General features: G+C 41.6%; 1 long non-coding RNA gene across 1 annotated transcript; it reads right to left on the bottom strand.

Annotated features, from left to right (window-relative positions):
* On the bottom strand, positions 1-1264 carry LOC124875594. Its single transcript, XR_007040072.1, has 3 exons — positions 1157-1264; positions 554-750; positions 1-480 (listed from the first exon to the last, which is right to left on the bottom strand). It is a non-coding gene; the product is annotated as an uncharacterized LOC124875594 (long non-coding RNA).
* Positions 1265-11525: the final 10261 nt, after the last annotated feature.

Genomic DNA, 11525 nt, shown 5'->3' with positions numbered 1-11525 from the left:
CAATCCAAGAGGTTCATGTCTGGAAACCTTCGTGCACAGATTTCAAAAGAGCTGTGTGAGGGCAGGATGGAGCCAGCTGTATGGAGGTCAGCGAAGGCATCAGATTTGATGGATATTGGAGATGCTGAGCCAAGTCACCTTCCAAATTTGGCCACCCTACGAAAAGCTAAGCAGGAGAGAAGAGATTTGGAATTAGGTGACAAAGATCCCATTTTGTCTTTGCAGTTATTAAAATATAGCACACCTCACAGTGGTAGTATAAGAGACATTGGTCTAGACAAGTTCTTCTGCCACTATTGGAGTCAAACACAGCTACATGTGTATAAGGCATTGTCCAAAAAATGCCCCTCAGTAGTTTGCTTTGACGCAACTGGCTCAGTTGTGAGAAGACTGGTGAGACCAAATGGTACATCGGGCCACATCTTCTTATATCAAGGCGTTCTGACAGGGGACAACTGCTCAGTCCCAGTTGTGCAAATGCTGTCAGAGAGACACGACATTAATGCAATTGCAACATGGCTGACAGAATGGCTTCGTACAGGTGCTGCTGTACCAAAGGAAGCCGTGAGTGACTTTTCTCTGGCTATTCTTGGTGCTCTGGTGAAGGCCTTCACTCCTTACCCCGATCTGAAGACATACATTAACGAATGCTTCCGTTTGCTACTTGGGAACCAGTCTGCAAAACGTCCTCCTTGTTTTATCAGGGTTGATGTGGCACATTGCATAAAGATGATCTGTCAGTGGGATTGCCTGAAAAACAAGTCACACCGTGTCAAAGATTTATTTGTCAGGGCAATAGCAAAGCTTCTTCAATCACAGTGCTTGGACCATGCAAAACAGCTAATACATGCCATCACTGTTGTGGCCCTCAGTGAGGCAGAGGGTGATGATAGTTCTGGAGTCCCTCTTGAATCAGAGATGTGCAAAAAATATCTAAAAACCCAGATCACAGAAGACTCCATCATCATTCCCGCTGAAGATCCAAATGAAATGCATCAAGTGGATCCTTTTGACGAGATCCAGACCGACCTACGCGGCTGGGTATCAAACATATGCGAGGAGAGCAGGTCACTCGCTGCAGCCAATGGGGATAGGGATAACATCCTTTTCCTCCCTGATATTGTTCCACACATAATAAGACTAGCAAGTTACTTACCACTTTGGACAGGAGTAATGGTCCCCCTCTTCAAAAGCACCAACCTCACAGCAAGCTCAGCCACTGTTGAAGCAGAATTCAAAAATGTAAAGCATGGCCTTTTTAAACACAAGAACTTACCCATTCGAGTTGATCGCATTATTTCTCGTCATCTTTCCTTTATTTAAGGAAATATGCGGATTTGTTCTGCCAAAGCGAAAAATGATGAGGAAACATCTGGATTAGCAAAAGTTTCCGAAACAAACTCTGTATCCATGACTACCCACAGTGCTGAAGCCAAGACAATAATGGATTCTCACCATTTGTGAAACCACAAACATTCCTCCAACAGATGAAGACGTGGTTGAAAACTGGAGGGGACTAATTCTTCCACCCAAAAAAAGGAAGAGGACTTCTTATCTCACTTCCTGCAGTGAATGGCTCCATGCAGATCCATCTTTTGGGGCAAAAAGAGTGAAAGTGGGACTATTAAAAAATGGAAACTTGCATCAACCGATTAGTGTTGGGAAATCAACAATCTCTGTTCTGAACACATGTGCATTTGATGCGTTTTGTCAGTGCTTATGCTGTGCTTTCTGTGACAGCTCAGCATTTCAAAATGTTGTCAGGAACAACAGTGACAACCCCATCTTGCTGCTGGTAAAAGCCATTGCTACAGATGGTGTGACCCCAAAGATCTATTCACAGAGGGCAGAGCTGCTAAGTGCAATGTTTGAAAAAATCCAGTTGAGGTCTGGTGCCCATCAAATCGATGCCCAGTGCAATATCTCCATGGTCATTGGAAAAACAATGAGAAATATATCCAGCGTTTACATCACAAAACACTGCTCTTCACAGTTATGCCAGCTAAACAAAAGAACAACAAGGGAAGTACCATTTGTTTCTCCTGACATTTCTGTGCTGATGGACTCTGGTATGTCTCAGCTTGACATTTCAGTGGAAAACGGACTCTTCCTTCCGGAGTCTCCCTGCCTTCGCCCACTACCGAAGGAATCAGAATGTCCAGTTGAATTCAAAACAGGAGCCAGCACCTCAGGAAAAATGCTCTGTGCTGGAACTGTTACTCACAGCTACAGCATTGGAGAAATAACATGGATTGACACTGACCTTGCAAACACAACTCCGTTTCCTTTGAGTGAATTTTCCCCCATTGTTGCTCTCCAAGGAAAGACATTCTCTTTGAGAGGAGTCATCGCTTTCAAGGGAAGCTTGACTAAAGATGGTCTGGGACATTACATTGCATACTGCCGAAGAGCTCCATGTGTGTGGGAGCTTCATGATGACCTGGCAAATATAGTGAAGACTGTATCTGAAAAGAAGAGAATACAACCACATGCAGTGTTATACACAGCAGACTGAATGCTGTGAATCAACACATTTTGGGGGAAAATTTCTGAGAAGCCCAGATCAAAAGGCAAATACATTTTGCCATGGTTTGATATTCCTGACCAGAAATAGGTTCCATTTTAATGTTCTTTGTTACAAGTTCTTAGATGGTTAAGTATGCCATATTTTACCTGTGGTGATTTATAACATAAAGTTAATTTTCTAAATCAGAAGTGTTTATTCTTCTTTGAAAGTATAATGTAGATTACATTTTCAAACAGTAACGTGGTTATGCGTGATCTCAGAAGTCATGGTTATCTCTCTCAATTAATTAGAATAGAAAACCTTTATTGTTCCACAATAGGAACATTTGAGTGTGTCAGCACCAAACCATAAGGCAATGAAAGTATACAGATTCATATTTACCTAAAAAAGTAGAAAACTTACCCAAACTAAAAGCTATTAGAAACAAAGTGCAAAAAACAATCACAAAAAGGATGAATAGGATTTACAGTAAAAGAGGAAAAATACAATACTGTGCAGTTATCAGTAAGGTATAGGTTATATATATTAAATTAGGCGTGCAGAACAATCAGGTGACAGTGGTGACAGCATTTATGTAAACACTTGATCAGATAAAAACTTGATCAGATACAAACTTCAATATTGGCATGAAAGTAGAAAACCTATTGTTTGTTGGAAGCAGTGATGGTTATCCTATAAAGTCTAACAGCAGCTCTGATCTGCAAAAAAGTACTTTTGTCCACTTAAGGTAAAGCTTCACTTAGGCTAAAGGACCTCTCCATGTCTTTACTAGCTTCATGCATGGGATGGGAAATATTGTCCAACTATGAATATATTGGTCATGTGCCCACCTCATGCCTTGAATAAAGTGCAAAACAATATAACAAGGCATACATTTTACAACATCAGATAAAAACACAATTTAACTTGCATGATGAAAGAAAAACACGAAATTAATAACTGCTTGCTTTGTCATGATGATGTTCAGCGTAGGCCATAGACGTCATCGATTTAAGTCGTCAGTGATCGCCTGAAAGAAAATTATATAGCTTGTACATAAAAGCGGCACAAACAGCATTAAAAAGGTAGACCACTCCGGTTCAATTTGGAGCAAAATGGGGGGATGGTGACCTCTGGATGACCTAAAAAAATATTCTTTAATATCTCAGAAACCAAAACAGCACAAACGAAAATTTCAACGGCACAAACCTGCACAAACGAAGCACTAACCATTCTGTCTATTTGCTGGAATTTTTCAAGTGGGTGGGGTGTCAGCTTCACGCAGCTCATGCTTGGCTGTTGAGGAAATGCAGATCAATGACAGCTCATATCTGAAGTCCAATGGACAACACATCAAAGCTGAAAAGGATTCAGATTTGTCAGACATGGCTGAGGCCCTGACAGAATGTGGCTTAAGTGATCTGGACCTTCATTCTTGTGAGGTATCAGATGGCTGTAAAAGAGAAATGTATAAGCTTGCTCTGAAATATTCTGACATCTTCTCAAAGCATAGACTAGATTGTGGTGAAGTGAAAGACTTCGTCCACGGAATCCACCTCGTAGATGAAAGACCTTTCAAACTTCCTTACAGGCGTGTGCCCCCAGCTCACTACCAAAAGCTGCGGATCACACTGAATGAAATGGAAGACAAGGGCATCATTAGGAAATCATGCAGTGACTTTGCTTCACCACTTGTCTTAGTCTGGAAGAGAAATGGAGAACTCCACATCTGTACTGACTTCCGATGGCTAAATGCACGTACAGTGAAGGACGCACACCCTCTTCCACACCAAGCAAATTGTCTTGCTGCTCTGGGAGGCAATGCACTGTTCAGCACTATGGACCTCATGTCTGGGTTTTACAATATTCCCCTGCACGAAGAGCACAAGAAGTTCACTGCCTTTGCCTCACCTGTGGGTCTTCATGAGTATAACAGGCTCCCTCAAGGACTTTGTAATAGCCCAGCTAGCTTCATGCGCATGATGATGATGATTTTTGGAGATCAGAATTTCATGAGCTTACTTTGTTACCTTGATGACTTGCTGGTTTTCGCACCCAGTGAGGTGGAGGCCATAAAGAGGCTTGAGATGGTCTTTGAACGGTTGCGTACACACAACCTCAAACTGGCCCCCAAGAAGTGTCACCTTCTGCGCCACTCAGTCCACTTCTTGGGCCATGTCATTGATAGCAGTGGTGTGTCAACAGACCCTGCCAAAGTAGAAGCTATAACTAAGATGTCCAAGTCAGATCTGGTGTTTCCTGATAGCCAAATACCCTGCTCTAAGAGGATCAAGTCGTTCCTGGGCTTAGTCATGTGGTACCAACGTTTTATCCCAAACTGCTCTTCTGTGGCAAAGCCTCTCTTTGGACTGACATCTGAAACAAAGAACAACAGCTCAAACAAAGGGAGAGGGCGTAAACGTCCACGTATTTACAAAAAGCTCACAGCTGCAGACTGGACTCCTGAATGTGACCAAGCTTTACAAAACCTTAAAGATGCACTGCTCAATAATGCTATATGTGAGCAACGCTGGGTTGCAAAGCTGGCTGCTTATGATTTTGATATCAAGTACGTACCCAGGCCAAAAAATGTTGTTGCAGATGCCCTTAGTCGAGAGCCTTTTGCTGGGAGAAGGATAAGTCAGCGTCTGATCAGTGAACCATACAGATGTCTGTTAGAGGAGTCTGAGAGTCTATCTGCAGGAGATATTCAAGAGGTTTTCAGAGAGTCAAATATTCGTCAAGCCACCCAGAAACCTTCACGCCAAAGCACAGTGACAGCACCCAACAAAACAATCTCTTCAGTCAGCTCTTTGTCTGCATCAGGGGTGTCAGCTCTCCTAGACTGTCATAATAATTGGGATACAGCCACAAGAATCAGATCTACATTGTTGGTGGACCACATACAGAGAGTGATGTCCACTGGCCAAGATGTATTGCCATCATTTTCCAAATAAGATCTTAGGGACAGACAACAACAAGATGCTGACCTAGCAAGAGTAATATTCTATGTTGAACGACATCGTAAACCATCAAGGAGGGAGAGACACAAGGAAACTGTGAGTGCTTTGAGGCTTATGAGGCAGTGGGACAAACTGGTGAGAGAGGATGGTATTTTGTACCGTGTGTCTAAGGATCTAATCACCAGGAAGAAGAGACACCAAGACATTGTGCCTTTGTCACTCAGAGAGGATGCTTTACATGGGTGTCATGACGATGCAGGTCACCAAGGTCAAGACAGAACCTTCTCCCTTGTGAAACAGTGGTTCTACTGGTGTTTTATGGAGAAGGATGTAAGAGATCATGTTAAGCACTGTGCCAGGTGTGTAGTTGGTAAAACACCAGACCCGGATGGCCGAGCACCACTTGAGAGCATAAAAACTACAGCACCATTGGAATTAGTATGCATAGACTTCTGGACAGCAGAAGATTCCAAGAACCGTACTATTGATGTTCTCGTTGTGACTGACCATTTTACCAAGCTGGCACACGCCTTCTATTGTCCTGATCAGACAGCCAAGCAAGTAACACGGAAACTGTGGGATAATTTCTTCTGTTACTATGGATTCCCTGAAAGAATACATTCAGATCAAGGAGCAAACTTTGAGAGCGAGTTGATGTCAGCCCTTCTTCAGGTCTCTGGTGTAAAAAAGTCTCACACCACAGCCTATCATCCAATGGGAAATGGATCTGCTGAGCGCTTCAACCGTACCTTGGGGAATATGATCAGAACTCTTCCACCACGTGCAAAACATGTTTGGCCTCAAATGTTACACACCTTGACATTCATGTACAATAGCACCATTCATGAGACAACTGACCATTTTACCAAGCTGGCACACGCCTTCTATTGTCCTGATCAGACAGCCAAGCAAGTAACACGGAAACTGTGGGATAATTTCTTCTGTTACTATGGATTCCCTGAAAGAATACATTCAGATCAAGGAGCAAACTTTGAGAGCGAGTTGATGTCAGCCCTTCTTCAGGTCTCTGGTGTAAAAAAGTCTCACACCACAGCCTATCATCCAATGGGAAATGGATCTGCTGAGCGCTTCAACCGTACCTTGGGGAATATGATTAGAACTCTTCCACCACGTGCAAAACATGTTTGGCCTCAAATGTTACACACCTTGACATTCATGTACAATAGCACCATTCATGAGACAACTGGATTTCCACCTTTTTAATGTTCGGCCGAGTTCCCCGCCTCCCTGTTGACGTCCTGTTCAAATCTGCTCTGAGAGACAACAGTGAAGTCTCATTCCCACAGTTCATCAAAGAGCTAAGAAAAGATCTTCATGAAGCCATGATGGTGGCAGAGAAACATTCAAGTGATGAACAAAGACGGCAAGCCAACACATACAACAAGAGAGTCAAAGACGTGGAGATTGAAATTGGTGACAGAGGTCTCTTAGCAAACAAAGCAGAGAGAGCTCGAAGGAAGCTGGCAGACAGATGGGGAGAAGTGGTCTATACCATGGTCAGCAGCAATCCTTAGACCCACATCTTTGAAGTCCGCCATCCCATCTCAGGTCAGACAAAAGTGGTTCACCGTAATTTATTGCTATGTGTAAACTTCCTGCCAGTCATGCCAAAAGCTGGTGAAAGTGCTTCTCATATCTCATCCTCTACTTCAGTTGGAAATGAGGCTGTCGATTTCTCCAGTGAGCAACATACACAGCCTGCCTCTCTCACTCCTTCTTGTGTATCAGATGAGAATGAAGATGTGAATCTGTCTGGTCAGCAGCTCACACTTGACTGTGCAGTAGACAATACTGTTCGCACTCAGCACTAGGTCTCTCTGATTCCTCAGATGGATTCACCTCATCTGCCTGAAGATCAAGTAGCATCTGCAAACACCGGTGCGACAGATAATATCTGTGAAGATATAACCAATGATGATTCAGCTTCAACTAAGGACATCCCTCTAAGTGACCCAGTTCCTCATGATGGTATGGGATGTCAGAGTATCCAAGAGTCTATAATGCCTAACAATTCTAAAACATATGAGCATGACACAGGTTTTGAAGCTGTTAGGACTAGGACTGGTCGTGTTGTTCGACTTGTCAGTAGGCTTATCCAATCTATGAACACCCAGACATTGCAGGCACAGACTAAGTTGAGATATTGGGCGACTTCCTTATTTAGTGTTAACACAGCGTAGTCTATTAGACGTCCCCTCCTGTGAATGTTTCAATGTACTTTCTTTGCTCCATATATCTCTGAATAATATTTTTGTAGATTGAATAGTATAAGTTTTAATTGAATTTTAAAACTGTATTCGGGCACTTTTTATGTCGTCTGTGATGGGTTTGTGATTAGCACTGCACTACCTTCCTGAGTTCTTCATTGAACAGCTTTACAGTTCGTCAGAGCACACTTTGTTGTTGGTGTGTTATTCATTAAATTTGTTGATTATGAGATATGGTGGGACTTATTTGTTATTTCGGGGATGTTATTCTATATGTTTCCTGAATACATTGTGTTTGTTTTGTGATTTTGACAAATTCAGGAGAGGAAAGTGTAACGGGTTTTATTTTAACATCACTATTGATGTGAAGTTTGTCAAAATTGGTTTATTTATTCTTCAAATTCATTTGATTTAATCAACAATTTATTTTTTTCCTGACTTTTATTGCTATATGCATTTTTTATGTTACTCTTGTCAGTTGGTGGTTACCATAGCAACCAGTAACAGTCAGCTCTTCCCCTTTTTCTGTTGCTGTCTGTTGTGGGGCAGAAGCTGCTGGAGCTGCTAACCACCAACTTGTTTATTTGTCTCTTGTTAGAATAAATACAGAGAACCAGAATGTGTCTGTCGTGAAGTCAATCTGCTGGATCAGAACGAACATAGCCCGGGCTTTTTTTTTCTGATCTCCGCTCTTCATTGTCAGCTCAGCTGGCCGCCCTGCAGTGCATGTTATGTGTTACAGATCAGCTGTTCGCCAGCGGGCAGCAGAGCTGATCTGCCTGACTGGAGCAGAGGAGAGATTTGTCCGAGCTACCTTGTCCAATCCTTGGTCCCCAGAAGTGATCACTCTATCTAACACTGACTCTTAAAGGAACAAATCTCAACCAGTTTCTAACTTTCAGCTCCTTTAATCTAAATTAGGCAGAGGAATGATTACAGAGATCAGCGCTGAGGCTTGTCTCGGACCGCGTCTGTGAAAGGATGAGAAAGAGCCTCGATAGAAGGTCACATGTAGTTTTATATCTGGCACTTCAATGCAATAGATGTTCCCTCCCTCAGTGTTTATCAGTAGACTTAATCTAAGTGTGCTGCTGCATTCTAATCAAACCAGTTACAGCCTGCTCCACCATCAAACCCAGTGCTCCAGCCACAGGTTATTCATGATAAACCTCGGGCCATTTATCCTTGTAATGTGTCTCGATGAGCATTCTTGTCCTATTCTAACAAAAAGGAAACATTAGAACTTATGCTTAATATCATTATGGTATAAGTGGGAAAAACAGCTATGAGTCATATAAATAAAGGTTATCCCTAACAGGTTGATATGGCATAGTTTAGGGCACAATGGTCCAGAAAAATATCAGCGCCCCAGAAACTCGCCTCTTCTGTTCTTGATGTCGTGCTCGCCCTGCGTCTGTGCAGGGCGGTGGGCCGGTGGTTCAGCTCGTGGTTCACGGGCTGAAGTGAACCAGCGGCCCACGAGCTGAATCACCGGCCCAGCGCCCTGCGTCTGTGAAAGGCGGTTATTAAAAACTAAACATTCACAAAATAAGAAATGCCTAAGCCAGCGGTCCACCAGTTTGACCCTGGCTGTGAGTCACTTCCCTAAATGAAGACCAAACACGTTTTAATCAAAAATGCACCAGAAACCGAAACCCAAGTCCAATCCATGTGAAAACAAGTCCAGGCTTAATTATGCAAGGATATCCAGAAAATACCGGCTCGTTTTGCATCTGGTTTCATACCGTCGCTTAGTCTGGTGGTTCTTTTGCTTTATTTTGAGAGCATGGGAAATCTCCAACAAGGACTTAAAATGTTGTGCAAATCTGTCAAGATCATATTTCTCCTCTGAGATGCGCGTCGTGTATTCACGTAAGCTGCTTCTATCAATGAAGCATGTTATCATTCAAAACCAATCACAAATATATAGAATATCGATTATGTATTACAGATAATTCCAGTTCCCACGGTCCCTGAATGCAACAGCTGGGAATATGTTGTTCAGCAGCTGTGTTGAGCTGTCAGTCATGATTCCTCACCCCCGTGATCTGAGGCCCCGCCCCCCACGCCAAAACAGGGCCAAAGGTTTGAAGCCGAAAAAAAAATCTGCAAGTTCGAAAAAAAACTTGAATCTGAAAAGTAGTTTTGAACTTATTTTTTCCAGTTTTCCAGGTTTTTTTTTTTTCAGTTGCAAAACTTTTTTTCCAGTTTTCAAATTTTTTGGGGGGAGGTACAAAATAATGTTTTAGGTTCAAATGTTTTTCTTTTAAACAAACTTATTTTTCAGGTTCAAATTGTTTTCTTCTGAACAAACTTTTATTTTTCAGGTTTAAATTTTTTTCTTTTGAACAAATAAAGTATTATGTAATGTATGTCCATGTACTGTACAGCACATGTACTCAATATTTTTCTACCACACTAATCAATGAATTAATACGTGTGGATAGTTTTCTGTGAATAGCCAGATTCCTTAACAATGACCTTTTGTGGCTTACCCTCTTTGTGGAGGGTGTCGGTGTTAATCTGCTGGACAACTGCCAAATAAGCAGCCTGTCCTATGATTATGAGGGCCATAAGATAACATTTCTGTATTTAATTTCCATCTTTTTAAAATGGTCCTGTATTAGTTTCTGAGAAATTGGAAATTTAGTGTTTATCAGGTGTAAGCCATAATCATCAAACCTAACAGAAATGAGTACTTGAAATATATTTCAAGTGTGAAATTAATCTGTTTTAGTTCTGGATTTGAGTTGCTTAAATAAATGAACTTTTCTATAACTTTCTAAATTATTGAGATACACCTGTGAACAACAGAATTTTTAGAAAAACTCTAATACCTCTAAGGGCTTAAAACCACAATGATACTTTGGATTTTCCACTATTTTCAGTAATAATTTGTGCTTGATCATTAATTTGGCAAAGATTTTTTTCATGAAATCATGAAAAACTGATAGCTTTTCCAAAGTGTTTTTGAGCAGTTCGATATTGAAGTTAATTTCTGGTCACAATTTACTCACACACAAAAATCACAGGTTAGGGTTAAAATCCAACTCTAGGGTTTCTACAAAAAGCTGCAACAAACTAATGTAGCACTGAAGAATGATTAAAATGTTTTGATGTACCCTTGAGAAGGGGTGCGTCATATCTGGCACAAATTCAGCAGAAATATCTTCAAACATCCTTCTTATAATCAGCAAAGTAATTCCTCACTTATCTCTGGAGGTTTCAGATATGCTCTGGCTACATCACATAGCTAAAATGGAAACAATTCAAATCTACAGTGAGCTTTTAAATGAATTCCTACTTTTTTGTTAAAAGTCTAGTGGTTTTGCTGATTTAAAGATACATCTTTGCCTTCTTTTAACACAACATTCCACTGGGTTTAAGTGCAGCTACAGGGGTTGGACAATGAAACTGAAACACCAGGTTTTAGACCACAATAATTTATTAGTATGCTGTAGGGCCTCCTTTTGCGGCCAATACAGCGTCAATTTGTCTTGGGAATGACATATACAAGTCCTGCACAGTGGTCAGAGGGATTTTAAGCCATTCTAGGATAGTGGCCGGGTCACTACGTGATACTGGTGGAGGAAAACGTTTCCTGACTTGCTCCTCCAAAACATCCCAAAGTGGCTCAATAATATTTAGATCTGATGACTGTGCAGGCCATGGGAGATGTTCAACTTCACTTTCATGTTCATCAAACCAATCTTTCACCAGTCTTGCTGTGTGTATTGGTGCATTGTCATCCTGATACACGGCACCACCTTCAGGATACAATGTTTGAACCATTGGATGCACATGGTCCTCATGAATGGTTCGGTAGTC

The sequence above is a fragment of the Girardinichthys multiradiatus genome, chromosome 10 (assembly GCF_021462225.1).
Source record: "Girardinichthys multiradiatus isolate DD_20200921_A chromosome 10, DD_fGirMul_XY1, whole genome shotgun sequence".
In the NCBI taxonomy this organism is placed as follows: Eukaryota; Metazoa; Chordata; class Actinopteri; order Cyprinodontiformes; family Goodeidae; genus Girardinichthys; species Girardinichthys multiradiatus.
Note: the sequence above shows the minus strand (reverse complement) of the source record. Positions and strands in the feature narration are given on the sequence as shown.